Here is a 22469-nt window from a genome sequence, read left to right on the forward strand (position 1 = left end):
TATATATATATAATTTTAAGAAAAATTTGCAGCTTTGAAAGAAAATCCTATTTGCATATTTAAAATCAGTAGAATCAAATTATTAAAGTTTAATTTTAAAATAATCTCAGTCAACAGAAAATTTTTTAAAAAAATTGCTCCCCAATGTAATCTGGCCAAGAAACGGCTATGTTACTCTAACGTCTATTAAAAAGAAATAGTTTTGAGACATAAGAAAATTTTAGACATTCACTCGCAGGCTTTCTAAATTTAAAACAATTGACTTTCTTGATTAGTAAAGCAGCTGTTCACTAGAAAAAAAATTTATAATGCTGGGGTCTAACTACAACTACAACTTCCTATGTTTAAACACGAATAGTCAGGACAAATTAGATATCTAGATAAAAATGACGCATTGTCTTAGCTAATGTTAGTCTTAATGGATTGACGAATTTTCTATTAACAATATTACTGTAGAAGGGAAAAGAAAACTGTTGTTGCGTAAAACTATCATTAAAAATATACTCATCTATCGTTTTAAAGTCAAGGAAATAACAAAATTACGTGATAATCGAATAGCTATAAGTATTTGAGCGAAAACTTTTAAGACGGAAATAAAATGGTTTCTAAATTTCTATAATCATCAAATCCACACGGACAAGTTTGCTTGGTGAAACCGAGCAAATTAAGGGCAGAGTGCGCGTTTCTTGTTTTTCAGTGGCGCCATCTATGGCCAAGATTTCGACTTCTGCCACATCATGCGTCGCACCCATTTATAGCGCCGACCCATTCATACATCCATTCATTCATCCATAGATCGTAATTTTGACCTGAATCAGAGAACGATCGATCTCCAATCCAGTACCCCCAGAGGTTTTGAGTTCTTATGGGAACATGGAGGACTTTTGCGACTCGACAGATTTAACGTGTTCTAGTAATTCTAATTACTAATCTAATTAGTAATCTATTAACGCAATTCTAGTTGTTAGACGCACTATACGATTCTATGTAAAATCATAATTATCAGTATATACTATTCAGCTTTATTGATTTTACGGGACAGAAACCGTATGAACTTGTTTACGTTCGTGTAACAAGTGTTTAAATTAGGCGATATATAATATAAATCCGACAATTGGATGAATTAGACGATATATTATATAAATATAGAATATTTATTATATCAGGTATTGCATCATTATATTGTAACAATTAGATAAAATTATTAGACGCACTGTATTTTTTTAATAATTACATGCTTTGCACGAAGTTATATGCAATACTTTTATATTTAAACATACACGTAATGGGTTTTATTCAGAAGATTTTTAATATACTTCATATTTGTATTTATTTGTATTTACAATGTTAACCAATTGATACAAGAAAGTTAACAAGTGGGCCGGGATGGCCTGGTTGGTACTGCGCTGGGCCCATATCCGGGAGTTCGTGAGTTCGAACCCTGCCGGACGAAGACTCCCCGTGTAGTAAAGTGGCTGATACGCGTTAAATCTGTCGAGTTGCAAAAGTCCTCCATGTTCCCATAACAAATCAATACCTCTGGGGGTTCTGGATTGGAGATCGATCGTTCTCTGATTCAGGTCAAAATTACGATCTATGGATGAATGAATGGATGTATGAATGGGTCCTCCCTATAAACAGGTGCGACGCATGATGTGGCAGAAGTCGAAATCTTGGCCATAGATGGCGCCACTGAAAAACAAGAAGCGCGCACTCTGCCTTAAATTTGCTCGGTTTCACCATGCAGGCTTGCTAGTATGGCAAGTGGCATTAGAAACAACAACAACGTTAACAAGTGCAAACCAGTTTCAACTGCGTAAAAACAATAAAGCTGTATAGTATCACCTGATATTTAAGATTTTACATGGAATCTTATAGTGCGTCTAATAATTTGGCTGCGGACTGTATTTAATATAACGGGGCTTTTCAAAGTTGTAACTATATTTCAAATGCTTAGAAGTACGTTTCCTTTACAAGTAATACAAGAATAATAATATATTCCTTCATGTTTTTTTACATTACCAGCAGTGAAACACTTGCATAAGAGAGGATATGAAGAAGAAAAAAATACATCACCCTCCACTTTTTTTTCTTTTTTCCTGGAAAACCTTCTTTTGTGCGATTAATCTTTCGAGTGCTCTAAAGATTTCTTCTTAATTAAGGGGTGGGGGGGAGAGAAACGATCGGAATGCCAGCATCATCAGAGGATCTTGCAAAAGGGAGTAAAATGAATGAAAACCACGATCTCCTCGAGACAGACGGAGAAGTGATTTGAGGAGATTAAATTCTCCCCGAGTACATTAGCGAAAGGAGATAGGAGACAAAATTCGAAATGAAAGATGGCGTGCACTATTTCTATTTACGCCCGAAAAAAAGTTCGAGTGGAATTTCATTTGACTTTCTGAAAGGGTAAATGGAATGCGATGAAAATCTCGATGATATCCTAAAATAGATATAGTATTGAGAAACTTTTTTCTTTTTGAAATATGAAAGAAGTAGAAAAATATCATATATTTCTGATTAAAATCATACCCTGTATTCGCGATTCGATAAAATTAAATGTTCACTCTTTTTAATTTAATACCTATTCAAATTAATGGTTTTTACCGTAATCTGTATTTACTGAAGATTATTCAAACTTTATCTACATAATGTGATGTTATCCAGGATGAAATGTGTAGGTTAGATATATCAACTTTTACAACGTATTATTTAACAATAGCTTAATATTTTACTATCCTTTTTCCTTTTGTTGAAAAGCTACATATCTCACCGGTTTAAATGCCTATTTAAATATATCTTTCGGAAAAAAGAGTTATGCTTGATAGTATATAACTGATAATATTATACTCGATAATATAAGCATTTCATATATTTCATAAATTAAGAACGAAGAAAATCGAAATACTTCGGGCTCTCAAAAATCGACGCCCATTCTCAAAACTTGACAGAAATGCAGGAAGAAAGAAAAAGAGATTTGAAAAAGAAATCGCTAAGTTACCCATGAAAGAAATGAGAAAATGAAAATGAATTATCAAAACACACTCGTAAAGCGTAATATTCAACAACAAAAAGCTGGTGTATTTGGTGCTCTAACATAGTCATTCTGATTTTATGAAACCAGACTCATGGGTCACAATTTTTTTCCAATGCCCACCTGGAGAATAACCTAAGTCATACAGGCATCTGAAGGGCATATTTGTAGACCAGTCTTTCAGGGGCACCGTATTAGGTGGGCCAACAACTCCCCCCACAGTAAAGACAAATAGTACAGAGAATGAAAGGGCATCCATACCTTGCCCGGGATTTGAACCCAGAACTTTTCTGATGCAAGGCCAGTTCCCTGACCCTTACATAGGCCGATCGGCTCATGGGTCATAATAAAATCATTCATCAGCTTAAGACTAAAAGAAGCCTAAACTTAAATATAGCTTTTATTACTCAACAGATAGTCTTATGTTATTATTGCATTAAATAACATAACCACATACTGCATGAGTTTTATGGTAAAACTGCAGGATTTTAACTTGAAACATTTGAATTGAAACATCTACATAATCATCCAAACTCACCAGATCTAGCCTTTATTATCACTTCGCTCCAAAATTGGTAGATAGGTAAGCAATTTAATTCCAAAAATACTGTAAAAATGGCTTTAAAGGAATTCGTCAACTCTCTTCCGCCAGATTTTTATTCTACCTGCCTGAACAACCGGGTCTTTTATTCCATCTACTTGAACAATCAGAATTTATTCCACTTCACTTGCCTGATCAACGAGGTTTTATTCCAATTGTCTGAACAACCAGGACTTATTCCACTTCACTTGCCTGAACAACGAGGGTTTATTCCAATTGTCTGAACAACCAGGACTTATTCCACTTGCATGAAGAACCGGAGTTTATTCTGCTTGAATGAACAATAAGGGTTTATTCCACTTACATGGCAAAAGAGTGTAGAGAAAATATGGATGCATGCCTTGATGAATGAAATAGTTCCTTACATTTATTTATCAGTCAACTTTATTTTTTCATACATATATAAATTTTATACTTGATTATCTTACAGTTCCCGTACTATTTCAAACAAAACTCTTCCGGACGTGGTTAAAAGCATTATTATTTTATTCATAAAAAAATCGAACAACAATCTGCACAAAATCAGTCAAAAGCTTGTAAGATAGTGTGATTCTATCTTTTAGTTTGTTTGGTTTCTCTTACGCGTTAAGTATTTTCTCAAAACTTGTTCTACCTATGTACAGAATCCATAGAAATTTTTTTCCAGATTCATTCTACAATATTCCGATTTTTTTAAATCGATTTTGTGTAATTGTGTGACCTTCATGCAAAATATTCCATTAGATTATGATCCGAAAAGTTTGAGAGCCGCTCAAATTTTTGCATAAAATCAGCCAGATCTCCTCAGCACCAACGCATGCGACCATCATACCGATAGTACAACATTTCTAAACACAGTTGTGAGATTGGGCAAAAGAGCTTTCCCCAAAATCTATTTCTTATATAAATTCAGTGCTAATTTTAACTAATTTTACGTCTCCTATTACAACTCTCTTTTTTGTTATACTTACATATGGACAATTCCATGAAAGTGTCAACTTTCAAGCGAAATTTTTTTTTTTATGAATTGCATATTTTGATTTTAAAAATAGTTCAGAAATAGCCTAAGTCTACTTATTCATGTTTCATTCTTGATAATTTTAAGTTTTTTGAATCTAGCAGTATTCTAAAGTAATCACATGGCTGACAAGTGAATTGTTCACATTTGTGCTGAAATTGTTTTCTTGAAAAACACTTGTAGAATAAAATAAATGTATCTTTCTTTTGCAATATTTTGATAAAATTATGCATATAGTACAAAATTTAAACATTTAAAACATAGTCTTTAAGTCATTTTAAGTTTAATATATAAAATAAAAGTAACTTTTTTTGTGTCATTCCGTCACATGTTTTAGTATTTTTTTTTAAACTGCAACTAAATTTCAAAATTAAAATGTGTATATTTTGGAATATAAAGCAGATATGGCATAAGAATCAATGAGAGATTATAACATTTTATGCATTTAATTATAAACTTCCAATAATTAATGTGACGGAATGACACATCCTCGGCGATAGAGTGACAAAACGAGTCCTTGAAAAGCCTATTCAAAAATTAGAGAATTATTTATTTTTCAATTAACCTTATGGCTAAAGCAACTGTTGGATGGAAAAAAAACAATGGAAAAAAAAGTCAGACAATGGAAAAAAAGCCAGAGACAGAAAAGCAGATAAGAAGGCTTCCACCACAAAAGCTGAACTTAAAAGCTTAGATGTTGTGCAGAGATTGTGTAAACAAAGAAAAAATCTAATTCTACCAACCTCTTCACATACAAATAATTTAAATTCCCCCTACAAATCTTGGTAAAGCCGTAAAAAAAGTTGTACACTCACTTCCAAAATCAACAATAAAGTTAAAAAAATTAATTCAGTCTTAATGTGAGAAGTATTTAACATTCAACTCAAAAGAAACTAAATTAAGTGAATGTCGATAAGCTGTTTATTTTGGTTAAAAAATTTAACTGTCAAGATGATGTTAGTTACAAGCCCCCAGGTGGTATGAAGGATTCAGTCATAATACAAACTCTGACAGAGTAACGAAGAGTGCACTAAAAGAGGCTTTTCATTTGTTTAAAGAAGCAGATAATGATGTAAAGTGTGTTTCATTTTTGTTAAGTGTATTTCATTAATACCTCACAACACATGCACCTATAAATACCACGTAAATGTGAGGTTGTTTTAAAAAGCCAAACAAGGAGTTGGATGCTTTAAAACGGCACCTAATATGCAAAAGAATTTTATGATTTCATAAAGTCGAAGCAACAAATTGTTGAAGTTTGTTTTTGTCCAGCTATTCTATTTAACCCTTTCGCGCCGACTGTCACAAATACGTGCCAGTATAAAACAGTATCGATCAGGGCAAAAGGATAAAACTGGTAATCAAAGTAATTCTTTAGCAGTTTATTTGTGGGCGGAGTTATAATTGTTTGATTTATTTAATTCACCATTACTTTGCTTAAAATAAAACTATTTAGTTATACCTTGAATTAACATTGATTATATATGTGATTAAACTGACAATAATTACAGTAAAAGCAAAGTAAGTCTGTCAAATTAGAAACGACTACATTTAAGTTACCGTTTTTTATTTATTTACAACCTGATTCTGATTTTGTACGAATGCTTTTCTAAATCACCCGTCCCCAAGGGGTTAAGAGAGGACAAAAAAGAGAATGACTTCAGCTGGTCACTTGTTACAGCAGTGCCAGAGACAAGAGACGTGCACTAGACGTTCATGTAGTTGAGAAGTGAATCATCAAATTTAGAATGTTTTCTAATTTTAACCAAAACCAAGTATATGATTTGAAAGAAGGCCACTGTTTTGAAGAGGAAAACATAACTGAGGAGACTCTTTAATCACTGTCCCATATTTCAGAAAAAGAACATTTATATGGGGCTCAAATTACTTTGATATACCATTCAGATGTTAAAGTTCTAAAAAGAAGACGGGACAAAAATTGATTTATGCATAAATTTCCTGAGAAAGAAGATAAGATGTGTAATTGGCAAGTTAGATATAAAACCTCTTCAGAGACAAGCTAATTTTCAAATTGTTGAAATTTTTACTGATTCTATTTATCGGTTACATACACATTAATCCTGTTTATCTGTTACATTCTTTTTATCATTTACATATTAATAAAAAAAAAATTTTAAATGAAAACTTTCTTCCACTAAACTTTTTGTCATTCTGTTGCGGTCATTCCGTCACAGCAAATAGATGTTAATAACTGCTAGCCAACCTGAGGTTAATTTTCCAAATTCAGGTTTTACATTGCTTACACATTATACTAAAAGTAAAAAAGAGTTCAGAAAAATAATAGTTGCAAAATTCACAGAAACTACCAGTTCTAAGCAGCATGCCAAAAGCTTGGTTGCCAAAATGTCATTCCGTCACACAAATAAAAAGTTCGTAAAATTAAAAATAAAAAAGATAGAAAATCCTTTTTTTTGAGTTTATGAATCGCNAGCAGCATGCCAAAAGCTTGGTTGCCAAAATGTCATTCCGTCACACAAATAAAAAGTTCGTAAAATTAAAAATAAAAAAGATAGAAAATCCTTTTTTTTTGAGTTTATGAATCGCATTATGCCAATAATAATGATATGCACGAGAAAAAACAATGTTTACTTGAAATTAGATGCATAGAAACTTAAATGAAATGTTATTTTTCAAGTCAAAATGTCATTCCGTCTCATATAGAATTGCCCATATATGAACCACCTTATTTATATACATACATTATTATCACATTATATTTTAATACAATGTGAATACTCACTAATAATAACTTGAGTAGTAAGTTGAAGTAGTATTAATATTTCTTCTCTTTGTTTGATTCGATGAGATTCGCTACATTGAGAAGAATTGTTCTTTTTTTGCCACCATGTGGCGCTGCCGAAAAATTTAAAACACACATCAAAAATTTTCAAACTGTTACGAAAATTTAGATACGGCCGTGAAGCCCCAACATTTTATTTATGTCTAACTGAGTAGGTTGCAATCCACAATTTGGGAAACAATGTCTTAAAGTGCTACGTTAAAATGAAGAAAAATTTATAACATTAATAATAATTAATTAATTACTAAAAAAGGATAAAATGTTTAAAACAAGATTTTTCCAGTAGATTAAAAAATACACTTTTTCTTAAATTGAAAACAAAAAAAATAGAACTCATCTCTTTCTGAAAAACGTGCAATATAACTTTTGGTTGCAATAGAAATTTATTGCTAGGCCGATGCATTTTACGTTTTCTGACAAAAGAAAACTTTTTTCTCCTTTTAAAACTACTTGAAAAACATAATTTTTAAATTTTTTATCTTACTGTATGATTCCATTCCTTTTACTTTTGTGTCTGTTGATTTGTTTACTTTGGACAAAAAGTTATCCAAATTTTGATTTGCGTAAAGTTTTTCTTCCACTTTACAGGAAATAACGTGTATTGACAATCTGCTCAGAGCTCCAGTTTAAATTTGAGCACTCTAGCACATCAGAAATTCTTTTAAACTTCATTTGATTACAAATTCTATTTGATGATAATATAACTCCTACTTGTAACAGTCTATAAAAGATTAAAATTTGTATCGTCGTCCAAGAAAAAGCTCTAGTTATGCTGAGAGCTCTCTGTAACAAGTTTGAACTGTCTAACTAAGAGTCAAGTTTTTGATTGACTACAAACTTTGACATTCTATTTGTCGATAAAAATTATATTTTTCGTTAAAATGACGAAAAAGTCTGTTTGTGGGGGTCATGAAAAGATTGAAAACTGTATTTTTAAAAACTGTATTTAACACAGATCTCAAGCAGAGATTTTTGAGCTCTAGTTAGTAGGAAAGCGATCAAAATTTGTACTACGTGAATCCGCCTTCAAATATAGGGAAACGAATTAATGGCAGCGCAATAAAATTTTATAACCTTTGTTTCTTGCTTATTTTCATTTTCACCAATCTCTAATAAAAGTTTCTTCCTGTATTAAAATGTAAAGAAAATGCAATCATGCTTCCGCCAAAGAAAGTAATTACTGTTTGGTGAAATAAAAATGAACAAACGAGTACAAGTCACATTATTGCAAAATTCTAAATTATTGCACCTATAAAACCCTTTAACAAATTCAAACTACCAAAGCATTGTTATCATTAAAACTAAACTCATTATCTTCCTTTTCCTTTTCCAAAATTATCTTGCGACTCAATTATACCATTGTTCCAAAACAAAAAACAAAAACCAAACCAAATATGAAATTAATTATTTCCCGAAGAGCTCTCAGAAAAATAAAAGTGATTTCTCTATAAATATCTTTTAATAGCAATATTTACTTCTGGAGAAAAAAAAATCAATATTTACACCACAATACAACAAAAGAAAAGTATATTCAGCGTCTTCCGCTCCTTCTTAATTTTTCCGGAGGATAACTAGTTAACTAAATAAAACACAAAGAATTCCGTAATTGGGAAAAAGAAGAAAGAAAAAAACTGGAAGCCAATATTTTCGATGTTTATGCTAATTAGCTCCCAAAGAAGTATGGGGGGAAAAAGTAAACGTAATTGCAAAGCCCTTCACTGAGAGTGAAAAGGAGGAGGTTCCGGGCGAATCGAGTCAATCGATAGCAATTAATTAGTAGCTCGCGAATTCCCAGTCTTTGTTTGACAATGGAGAGAGGAATTTGAAACACCACGGTGAAATGCCCACGTATGATTCCCGTTTAACCGAATGTGACAGGGACCGACTATAGTTTTACTCAGGGCTCAACATAAGAGCATTATTACACTAGTTAAATTTTTTTTTGTGCTTTAAGGTTTACAAAAATTAATGATTTTAGCTTAATGTTATCGAATTAAGAAACTATTAGCCGATTTTGTCCAGTTTGGTCACCTTTCGAAATTATCTCGTACAATTTATAAACTTTAATGTGCAACCCAGCTGAAAGCACCGTACAACTGTACTAGTTCTTCAACTTCTCCTCCAATCCTAACACCTTAGTTTCAAATACACTCTATAACGAAAAACTCGACGCACCAAAAAGGAGTTGTCCGATTGAAACAAAAATTGGTGGATAGGAAGACAATGTACAGAATAGTAAATTATTAAAACTTCAGAACAATTGAATAATTTATTGCAGAGTTGCAGCAACAAGTTCAATAAGGTGTTGACCCGCCTCTAGTCTGGATACAAGCTGCCACACGGCGTGGCATAGACCGATAAAGCTCCCGGATGGTCTCTTGCGGTATTTCCTGCCATCGTCGACGTATTGCTGTGCAGTAAGTGTACCTCTAATGACGACCAAGGGGGTCCGGCAGTCAAAGGAAATGGAACCTCAGACCATAATGCCTTGTTGAGGGCCGGTCTGGCGCGCAATAGTGAAGGCAGGCTCCCCCTCTCTGCCCTGTGTGTCTCCAAACAAGTCTTCGATGATCATCAGGACACAGTTGGAAGCGGGATTCGTCGCTAAAAACTATACGTCCCCAGTCGGCATCATTCCAGCCATATCTGTTCAAAACATTCATGCATACGAAATTTCAAAGCAATCGGATGATTGCTTCTTGGTGCGTCGATTTTTTGTTATAGAGTGTATCATGTTAACCAAATTTTTTTCGCCGCCTAGCTCTTGCCCTCGGCATTGCCCATGCGAAAGTACTTTGATTTCAAATTTAACTATTATCAAATGAATTTCTTCGATATTGTCAAGGTTCTTTATATACAAACAATAACAGTAATAATTTTTAGTGACAACTTTTAGCAATAACAGCAATAATATTTATAATTATTCATTATTAGTTGCTCTTTCATGAGAATTTGCCTTATTAGATTAAGCATAACACGCTTCTAGAAAACTTCTAAAGAAGTTCAACTTCAAGAGGTTCTCCATTATGATGCTCTCTATTAGATTATGTTCTCTATTAAATTAGATTCTAGAAGTTCTGTATTAGATTATGATCAGTTGAACTTATGGAGAAGTTCAACTCATCATAATACTGTTTAACTATATTCACTATTGCAGCAAATAATACTACCTATTACATTAGGAAACAATTTTTGTTGCATTTATACGGATATTTGATCTTGCCTAGTATGGGTGGGGGGATTTCTAATCTGAAATTAGTTATGCTCTTCAATCTATAGTTTGTTAATGACAGTTATAGCCTATTTTTTGTCGAAATGTGCAAGTTCAAAAACATTATATTTAACAGGGGGTTGCGAAAAGCTTCTCGGAGAATTAGAGCAATTCGTCAGCATTAAAATTGGCCATCGTACGTCACAAGGGGCGCTTCTCTATAAATTATCTCTCTATACGTGTGCTTCTGAACTGTAATTTTTATTAAATTAAATTATCTTAATTTTATGGGAGGGGGGCATAATTATTGTCAAAAATTGCATTCAAATGAATTCAGTATTAACTATCCAATACGATTTTATGCTTATTTTTATAACATTTTTAATCGAGTAACGAAAATATTGACTAATACAAAAATAATATAAATAAAATATATTGAAAAGATATGATACATCTTGAAATGGAGATAATTCCTAACAATATATACCGATTTTAAATTTTCTATACCGCCCCTTATTAGTTATTGCTATTAGAGGTTAAATAATCATTTTATAAATATTCTTCTAAATTGATGATGTGTGTACAATCACAGATTCGATCATTTGAAAACTAAAAAAATCACATAGTATCAATAATTCATAACGATTTATTATGATACATAAACTTCGATATTGCTGAACATTGGTTATGACATTAGAAGTTAAATATTCATTTTAATAAATTTTAAATTTTTCGCACCATTACAGAAATCTGTTATTCGAAAGCTTAAAAAGTGATTTAGAGTGAGATATTAATAATTCCTAAATTGTATCACGATATTGAAATTTCAATATTGCCCAGTATTGTTTATGATATTTAAATGCTCGTTATCTAAGAGTAGGGGAGAGTGGGGTCAATTGTAACAGAGTACGATTGTAACAGAGCAAAAATTTCGAGTGTCGAGTTCTAGATTTGGTTCCTAGGTGGCGCACAAGGTGTATTTAATAAATCTACATGTACACCCCTGCTGGCAACCATTTTTATGTACTTTTGAAAGAGTTACATCACAAAAGATATTTTCACGATACGTAAGTACTTTTTTGGTATTAGAATATTGTATTGTAACAAAGTAATTTTGCTTAAACAAATAAAAATTACTAACCGAATATGTAAGTGGATACGTTAATTAACATTTCAGAAAAAAAAGATTAATCTTGTTACTTAACTAGTATCTATCTTATTATATAAAACGCTAAAACGTATGTATCAATAAAACCGATGATATTTCTTTTCTCGCGTTGGAAACAGTTTTCATTTTTAATTGATAGGATTCGGCTGGCAAGAGCACGTAGTGAGCATCATATGGCTAATCTATGTTATATAAAGCGCTAATACGTTTTAATAGATAGGCTTCGGTGCGCAAAAGCACGTAGTGAGCATATCATATGTCTAATCGGGTGAATTCTCACCGAATTATCAAAAAAATTGTCACAAAATTATCTTCATCGAAACCGAAGCTTTACATCCGGCGTTCAGTACTATTTCATATTGTTTTACAACACATGGTTTTAGCCCTCTGGTGGGAAAGACTTTAAATAAAACTTACAACAGTTGCTTTTCTCAACAACTGAAATTTAGAATAGTGTGATTAAGAAAAATATGCGAACTGTTTTCAATTTCAAATTAATATTGAAATGCACAGGTTTAGAATTTTCTGCAGTGAAAAGTTTTCGGAACTTCAGTGTTCAAAAAAGTATACAAAAGTTAGACGTTAAGAACGTATCCAATGAGCGAGCAAAGCGAGCATCGGATTGCGAAACAATCCGAAATGAACTGCGAAAGCAGTTCTGGGGGTTGGCGAGCGCCAGCGAGCAGGGGGCGAAGCCTCCTAGTTGTTTTCAACAAATGAAGCTGAAATGGCGTCTTGGGGACGATTGTAACAATAAGTAAAGGGACGATTGTAACAGCTGAAATTAAATAATCTTATGTTTACAAACCATTACTTAACTCTTTAGGAAGCACCAATAGTTTCCTACATTTATATTATGTTGCATGTGCATTACTTTATTTGTCTCCTTTCACAGCATAAATTAAAATTTTTAACCCCTTAAAGTTAAAAGTTTAACCCTTTAGGTCTCTGCTCATTATTAATTTTACTCCTAAAATATCACTACTATTTTGATCAATAACAAAAATATATCACAACTATGATAATATGTATAATTAACTATGTTTTAGTTGAATTTATGAACTGTTACAATTGACCCCGTAAGGGGGGACAATTGTAACAAGTACACGACTGTCAAAAATTGTTAATATAATAACATTTAAAATAAGGTATTTTTTTCTAGTAGAGGATAGTCTACTTTACTCGTCTGTCAATTAATACTAATAATATATTGGATTTTTTGTTAGTTAAAAATAGTTAAGTAAAAAATGCTGCAATTGACCCCACTCTCCCCTGCTCTAATATACTGCGCACCATCACACAAATGCACTCAAAAGATAAAAAAAATCGATTTACAGTAAAATATTGATCATACATTATCAAAATATCACGATAATGAAACTGCAATATCAACCAGCACTTTTGATTACCTTTAAAAGTGAAATATTTTTTTTCAAAGAACTCTTCTTAATTTTATGTAATATCACACACATTTCCCATTTGAAAGGTAAATAAAAATAGGTATATCAAGAAATTCTGATATTTTGCAGCGATGTATCACGATAATAAAACATGGTTGCCTATCAGCAGTGCTTATTATCTATTGAAGTTAAATATATTACGTTTTTTTAGAATCTTCTGAAATTTAATCTACTTCTACACAAATCTGCCGTTCCGAAGTTAAAAAGGTCATTATATTGGGAAATATCGATCCTTTCTAACGATATATCGTGATAATAAAACTCTCGATCATAAATAATAAAACTCCTATTTCTTCCGGAATAACTTAGTACCTTTATAAATAAAATTCATTTAATTCATTTATTCATTTCCCAAGAATTCTCCTCAATTTTCTTTACGTCAAGGAAATTATTCCTTCGAACGAAGCAAGAAAAGATTCGGTATTCTTTAATTATAAAAAAATAGACAAATACAGTCAAACCCCACCATAGTAAACATAGTTTATGGTGAACTCCCGGATATAGTGAACTAAATGTTCGCTCCTGTGCCTTGCTATACACATATAATAGTATTTTTCGTGGACATAGTGAATCACAAGAAGCGAGAATTTTATATTATGAACTTTTTTCTCTCTTCCTCTGATTTTTTTTCGTAATTTTTAGCAATTTTGAAATTTCTACATAAAATACATATGTGTGATTCTTTCTAAACATGACAATTCGGACCAAAAAATTTCTCCAAATTTAAAATCTTCAAAATAATCTAAAATTTTTTTTGTATACTTCTTTAGTTATTAATATTATAATAACTTATTAATATCTTACAGGCAGCAGTGTAGTTTATTGATATTTGCTAGAGAAAAAAAAAATAAAATAGAAATTCACCAAATCTTGAATGCCAGAAAAATGACATATTAGCTTAGAAGTTTAAAAAACAGTCATTTTAAGTTAATAGTAAGTAACTCAACTTAGGCCTTTAAATTAGATGGACCATTCTTAAATTAATTCTTTTTATCCACTGTAGGAAGAATCAAAAAAAAATTTTTTGCTGATATGTACAGAATAAAATTGTGTTAATAATCAATCTCTAGATAAATAAATAACTTTGATTACACTCAAGCATATTACAATCATACATAAACTTGTTATTAGGTTAATATTTGCTTTCCCTCCTTACAGTATTAGCAGTTAAAAAAAATTTGGTAACACTTTAATGTTCCGGCATTCATAAGCCAGGAAAATGACAGCCAGGATAATGACAAATTCGCCTTTTTATAGCACATAACTTTACTTTAATTTAATATTTTGACCTAAGACTTTTATATTCTTCAGAGAACAACAGAATTTCTTAAAATAACTCAGATAAATCTATTTAGTTTATGTTATTAATGATTTCAAGAAGCCAGGAAAATAACAACACAAAAACCTACTCACCTTGAAAATTTCTTTTGAAATAGATTTTGAACCAGAAAAGTGGTTCTTTATTCAAGCAATAAGACATGTTCATATAGGAGGGCATCTAATCAATCTAGTAACATAAGATATTGATTGCTGCCTCTATCTATTTTGGTTATAAACCACTAAATAAAAGTAGCCAAGAAAATGACAGATTTTCTTGGGACAAACAAATCATTGACAGAAAAAACTATTTTATACGAATTTTTTGTAAATAATACCCTCTGCGTATATTCTAGAAATGCTTATACCGGTTGAGATAAAAAAAAATTAGATATTGAAAAATTTATCGGAAGTTTTGAAGCTAGTTATTATTGGAAACATTGTTTGGGACATACCAGGAAAATGATGTTTTGAAGTTCAATTAAATTTTTTAACTATACAAGACAGTCAATGCTAGTGCAAAGTCATTTCAAAATGCTAACAGCAATGTTATTTATTAATTTTTTTTTAAAAAAAAGTTCTTTTAGTATTACAGTATTAGATCTTGGAGCAAGAGACAGTGAATTGTCATATTTCGTGAGAATCACCCATATACCGATTTTTAAAACCATCTATTAAGTGAAATGTAGCCATAAGCATTTTTTCTTGTTTGCTTCTTTTATCTCAGTTTCCCATCCTTAAAGTTATTTTGTACGCAAGACGATGAGTAATAAAAAATAAAAGTTAACACATTTTCTGTCACTACATATTGTTCTTTAATCATTTTTGTATTTCTTTTTATTTGTCATTTATTTAAATAATGTGTAATAAAAGGGAGCAGTTCGGAAAAATTAGTTAAAATTGCTTCCAGTATGAATATAGTGAACTCCCGGTTATAGTGAACAGAAATTTCGGTCCACTGTAGCGGGGTTTGACTGTAGTTACTAAAAACAATCTATTAGATTATCGGAATTATAATTGTACTAAAATAAAAAAATCCCCAAAATAGTATTTGTAAATTTTTTTTTACATTCACATTCAAAAATTTATCAATAATTGATTTAGCAAATTAAAGAAATTACAATGATGAATAACTATTTCTCTTAAATCTATATAACTGCAAATAAGTGTAAATTGGAAAAATTATTGTTTGAAAGATTTTACCTTTAACGCAAAAGATACCGGTGCTTCATGTTGTATTTCATAACCATAAAATATTAAAGTGCTACATATAACATTTTTCACTTATTTTGACCTAAATTAATATAAAATAATATAAAAAATATGAAAAATAAGTTTAATAAAAGTTTTGAGTCTATGGGTTAAAAGGAAAAAAAAAACAAGAAATTTTACAATATATACTCATTTATAAATCATATACAAGATAATTAATAACAGTTGCTTTAATTACACTGTGGTGTCTGTTACAAGTGCAAAAGCTTATTTAAATTTTTTTGTAAAAAAATATATATATATATATAACAGCTTTAATACCAAACGTTTAAATTACTATACATAGTGGGTTAGAAAAACTAATTTATTTATTTTTTTTAAAAATAAATAAATTATTTCTTAAATTATTCTGTTATTAAATTTCTTTCCTCTTTAATTTTTTCCCCATTTTTCCTAAAAACTAATTAACTAAACTAGAAGCTAACCGAAGTAGTTAATATTAGTGAGTTTTAAGGTTCTACTCTCCAGAGAGTGCTTTTCATAAAGTTTTATTATTAGGTTTTAGCTAGTTCATGTTGTTCAATTTTTCTTTTCAAATTTCAGGAAGAAAAAAAACATTCAGCACATTTACTTCAAAAAAATTACTCTGTATCTTGCTAGTCCTCGCACATAACTCTTGACTATATTTTTTTTCCTTCAACCCATACAAAAAAAATAATTGCTTGGAAGTTTCTATTAGTAAAAAAATAACTAAAAAACTATTTTGTTATGACTCTGCGAAAGCTGATTTTAAATTTTTTTGCCCTTAGCAAGTTGTTAGTTTTTTTTCGATGGTTCGCTGCATAACTGAACCGAATATAGTTGTTTTAACTGAATCACTTAAATTTTAAAAAAAGGCAAAGGCTACTAACCAAATCTAGCTAATGATGTACAAAAGTCCAGATTTATGAGCATTAAAACTGACCAAGTTCACGCAACACCTCCTGGAAGAAAGAAGATCTCAGCCCGGATCAATTTAATAGTCCGACGTAACGAACATAAACTGCGCAGTGGATGAAAAATAAGAAAGATGCGGGCTACTAAGCTGTACAGTGGTGATAAATACTAACGATGTTATTACTCTTGGACTACTGAAGAATCATATTTCTTGCTTATGTTAACCCGTGCTGAGGCCTTCTCTTTTCGAGGAGGTATTGGTTCAAGCATGTTCGCACGATAGCCGCGGAACTCAGTTCATTGCGGATACTAAGGTGTTTAGGCTATATTTTTTAAATAAAAATGTTAAAAATACAAAACAACCACATACTGTGAAACCTCTAAATTATATAAATTTTAATCAGTATATACATTATTATTTGATTAACATACATTTTAATACTACTTGCATTTGGATATTACATTTAGAACAAAATAATGATCGAAATTTTCCTAAATTCATTTAGGTCTATATTGCAGTTTTTCGAAAAACAGCAGTTTTAAGACACAATTTTGAGCAAAATTTTTTTATTCTTTCCTAAACTAATAAATGTGTTATTTCCAAATTAAGATATTTTAATCCAAATAAAGAAATTTTATTCCAAATAAAAACAGTTCCAAGACACACTTTTGAGCAAACCTTTGGCAAACTTATAAAATTTGTTATTTCCAAATAAAGATATTTTAATCCAAATAAAGAGATTTTGCTCCAAATAAAGACAGTTCTAAGACACAATTTTGAGCAAACCTTCAGCAAACTAATAAAATGTGTTATTCCCAAATAAATATACTTTAATCCAAATAAAGAGATTTTGCTCCAAATAAAGACAGTTCTAAGACACAATTTGAGCAAACCTTCAGCAAACTAATAAAGTGTGTTATTCCCAAATAAATATATTTTAATCCAAATAAAGAGATTTTGCTCCAAATAAAAACAGTTCTAAGACACAATCTTGAGCAAACCTTTGGCAAACTAATAAAATGTGTTATTCCCAATTAAACATACTTTAATTCAAATAAAGATATTTTGCTCCAAATAAAAACAGTTCTAAGACACAATTTTGAGCAAACCTTTGGCAAACTAATAAAGAGTGTTATTTCCAATTAAAGAGATTCAGAAAATGAAAAATAAAATTATTGTAACAATCTAAATAAAATGAAAGTAATATTTAAATGAAATTAAACGATGAGCAATGTCGTTCAACTTATACAGCATAAAAGTGGTTTATCAATAAAATTTACAAAAATTACGCTGATTGTTGTTTTTATCTTCGTACAGTTTCATTAAAACACCACCCTCTCCTGCCTAATTTTTAATGATTATTTAGCTTTACATTACAGCTTTAAATTACTACGCAGCCGGCTTAAACTAATAAGCCACAAAATAATTGCACAGTTTCATAAACCAAAAATATTCTACAGTTCGGTAGTTTGCATTAATAGTTCACTCTTTATATTTTTTAATAAAATACATAACCTCGTGAGGAAAAAAAATCGTTTCAATTGTAGTTTATAAGAGGGATTATATTGTTTGCTCTATAAGATTTCATAAGATTTGCTCTATAAGATTTCATAAGATTTGGTCATAAAATTTGCTCTATGCTTTACTTACTTTGCTTAAATGATGCACCATGAAATGTTAGCTTTATATGATACTTCACCTCAGTAGACAGTAACTTTCAGTTTTTAAAGTACACCCAGAAGACTTAGCCATTTTTGAAACCTGCAAAAGATAATGATGTAATTCAACATATTAGATGGTATGGACATGAATCAACAAATGTAATAGAGATACATGACAGACGTTATATGGATTAACAATATTACGGATATAACATAATATGGCACATAAGTTTCTTGCCACTCCAAATATACGTCAATTTATTTAGCTGTCAAATGGGATGTATCTAGAACAACCTTTACAACAGCTGGCTTGAGAAACAACTCAACTGAAACAGCCATGCAAAGGATCAAAAGGGTGTACTTGCAGCTCCATGCAAATCTACTTAATGGAATAACTGCAAGTGACATAACGTGGGTATCTCGATCCTGATTGGTTGCTGAAACGTGACATTTGTTTACGTTAGCAACTGTTCTTTCCATTCTATTTCGAGAAAACCAAGCCCGTCTAGTATCAATTCTATTAAGGAGTACATTCTAAATTCTTTCACAAAGAATCTCCCAGAAAGACTTCAGTTCTTTCACTATTTATCTACACAGAGACTTAACACAATGACAGGCACAAAACCAAACTAATTATGCAACGAGGTTGCCAGGTACAGAACAAAAATACATCACGATTACAATAAAATACGAAAGCGAACAATAAATCCAAGTCAAGTAAAAGCTGTAGTTATAGTACATTTACGTCACACTTGAGCTGCACAAAATGCTATTGGCGACGGTCTGAGAAACATCCCTGAGGATGATCCGAAGACATGCCATCACAATTTTGATCCTCTACAGAGGAGATGGCATCCCCGCTTTAGTAGCCTGATGACCTGCACGCGAAGTCAAGTACTTTACGGCAGAACAGGTTAATGAGAAACAATACCGCACACCCTCGGTCCCTACGCAAACTGATCCAAGTGGTCACCTACCCGCACACTGACCGCAGCCAGTGATGCTTGACTTCGGTGTTCTGCTGGGAACCGCGTTTTAACGATCAGTCCGCTTAGATCAAAAATCATTTAAATCATTTTATTCAAAATCATTAAATTAAAAATCCTTTTATGCTTCGAAATATTATTAATTTTTCGTTCTAAATAATTACAAATAATGTCTTATTTAATCTATTCTAATTCATCAACTCAGTGCAAATATTATACACTTAAATTTAATACATTATATATAATAATTAAATATAATTAAATTTAATGCTATAATTAGCTTTTTCTTAACTTGTTCAATTTTAATTTCTAGAAAATGACATCTAAAATAAATTTCATAGAAAATTCCAAAAATACAGATTCTCTCTGTTATTTATGCTCATACTTAATTTACTTATTCATGATCCTACTTACTTAAGTTAAAATATTTCGAATAAAGCACGATATTGATAAATTTTGACCAAAATAGTCGATTAAGTAACTTCAATTAAGTTATCGACTTTGTTTGTGAAAATTTCTGATGCGAACGTGAAAAGTTACTTTTACAAATTACAAAAAATATTTTCCATTTTTTTTTAATATTTTTATAAAAAATCGATTTTTTTTTTAAAAATATTTTAATAAATATTTTCTTGTACTAGCTATTGTACTAGCTTGGAAAAATTTTCTGCATGCTCCCTTGTTTGCCCTTCTTAGGGATCTATTTTAAGCTGTACATATGAGTTTGTATTCCACTTACAACATGAAAATTTCTTTATTTTTTATCTTCATCGCCTTTTCTTCTAATTGTGCTAATATAATAGTTTAAGCAAGACGTCACTGTTTTGTCTCAAAACACAGACGGTCACTGGGTTCTTAAAAATTGAATTCAAGTTCGGAAATTTTGAAGCTAATAAATCATTCCAAAAAATCCTCGTATTTTTCTTCTTTTAAATAAAATAATTCTTACAATCCTGATTCTCCAAAACGTTTAAAATGATTCCTTAATAGAAAAGAAATTATTAATAATAATGCAATTCATTACCCTCCTACAGCATTAAAAAATTTAATTGTGATATTTATTTTCTATTAAATCTTATCCTTGATAATTTGGAGAAAAAAAATCTGATCTAAAATTTATATTTGAAAAAAGATTTCCTTTTACATGTTATGGAATTATATATTTTAATGAAGCATTCATGAAACAACTTAAACTATTTATGACCATACATGGCAGTACTTTTACTTTCGTTACTTGTACCGCCGGTACAAGTAAAANGCCATATATGTTTATGACACAAATCTCAAAGTAAGCAAGCTGAAAGAAAAAGGATTTTCTTCTTCAAAACAGTAAAATTATGCATCTGAAAATCTCGCATTTGCTGTATGACCCCTTCGACGGAGGAAACAGTCAATTACAGCCATTAAATGCCTCCAGACCTCTACAGGAAACAAAAGGGATGTAGCCGAAAAGTTCCATTTGGATGCAGACATTATTAAAATACAGAAAAGCCTCCTCCTGATTCTGCTGCTGCCGTTCTGAGATTGCCTCAGGAGGATCGGATTAAAGAAGGGAAAAAGATGGCATAACTGATCTTGGCAGCAAGATATCACAGTTCCTCTTTCCGGGTAAAAGAGATCTTATTACAGGCTCCAGATTTCGGTAATTCCTTCGCCAACAAACGCCACTTCTGCTCCTTGGCGCAGGTAATTAAGCTGTCTTGTGATAAGCCATACCTGGAAGTGATACGTTATTGCTTTGCCATCAACAATTTAATTCCTGAGACATTTTTTTTTTTGGGGACGTTATCGGGGCCTGTCAAATAAAGCCATTAAAGTTTCGTCTTCTGTTTAACAATCTCTAAAATCTACGGAAGCTGGAATATGGGAGAGATAATTATCGTAAACTTATTTTCAAAAGATAACATTTTTAAATAATCTTTTCGCGTCAATCCACCCGAGCTGGGTGGTAAGATGTCTAATAAAAATGATAATGAAATGTGTTTACATAGACGCACTTTGTAGCAAACTTTGTAGCATTATAAGAACAAAAATGTATGTTTCATTAATCAGGAACACAACTTTTGATTAAATGGTAAAGTAGGATGTGGTATAAGATTTTAAGAAGCGAAAGCTTTCAGATTAATAATAAAAATCAATTACCCGCGAGGGAATATATCAGAATAAAATAATAAGTGAAACATCCGATTATAATTTTAAATAAAACGGCTATTTAAAAAGAGCAAGTATCCAATTTTTCTAAATTTTTTTAGAATTCAATAATTTTTTTTTCGTCTATATAGAGGAATTAAGTAGAGCATATATGTATGTAAAGAGTGCAAAAAAACGGAACGCCCTGAAAAACTTTGATCTAATGATCGTATCTTACATATCGTTGAATCAAAGATCGTATCTTTGATCTAATGATCGTTCCATAACGTACTAGGACTCAATGATTCGAGTGGGTCACCTTAAATATGCTTACTAATTAAAGATGACGATATTTTAAGTTAAAAAAATCTGATACAAAAATGTACTTTCTCTGAATAAACCTACCTTTCTCCGATTGACCCTCAAAATTTAGAGGGTAGCCGCAATTAGGGAAGTATGGTCCTAAAAGTTTTCTCATAAAATCGATTCGACGGTCGGACTCCTTAATGTTTATTTCAGTTTTTGCATATTTCGCTACATTTCGAGAATATTTAAGAATTGAAAAATGTATGCACACAATTATAGACTTCGTTAATCTCTTCATCAGCTCACACGACTATAGCCGCAAAAGGAGTGCTTTCTAATACTGTATTAAAACCAAATCAAAACAAATTAATACAATAGTGTGAGGGGCACTCAAAAAATTTTTAAAACAAAATAGAACACGTTAAGTAATAAATATCACCTAAAAAACTGAAAATAAAATGCAAAGAAAAAACATAAAGCACAAATCTATAACGCGAGTAGCGAATTCATGTGAACTTACATGTACGGGAAAATTTTCAAGAAGGATTTAAAATAAATATTGTCCTAATAAGATTGACAGATTTTGTTATATATATATATATATATATATATATATATATATATATTA

General features: G+C 31.0%; 1 protein-coding gene across 1 annotated transcript in view; it reads right to left on the minus strand.

Moving 5' to 3' along the window:
- Positions 1 to 22469, minus strand: part of LOC122268286 (acetylcholinesterase-like) — a 123813-nt gene that overhangs the window by 31607 nt on the left and 69737 nt on the right. Inside the window, exon 3 of the mRNA XM_071176965.1 lies at positions 18203 to 18519. The gene's annotated coding sequence lies outside the window, so the exon portion shown is untranslated. The remainder of the gene's footprint in view (positions 1 to 18202; positions 18520 to 22469) is intronic.

This window comes from Parasteatoda tepidariorum, chromosome 2 (genome assembly GCF_043381705.1).
Source record: "Parasteatoda tepidariorum isolate YZ-2023 chromosome 2, CAS_Ptep_4.0, whole genome shotgun sequence".
NCBI lineage: Eukaryota > Metazoa > Arthropoda > Arachnida > Araneae > Theridiidae > Parasteatoda > Parasteatoda tepidariorum.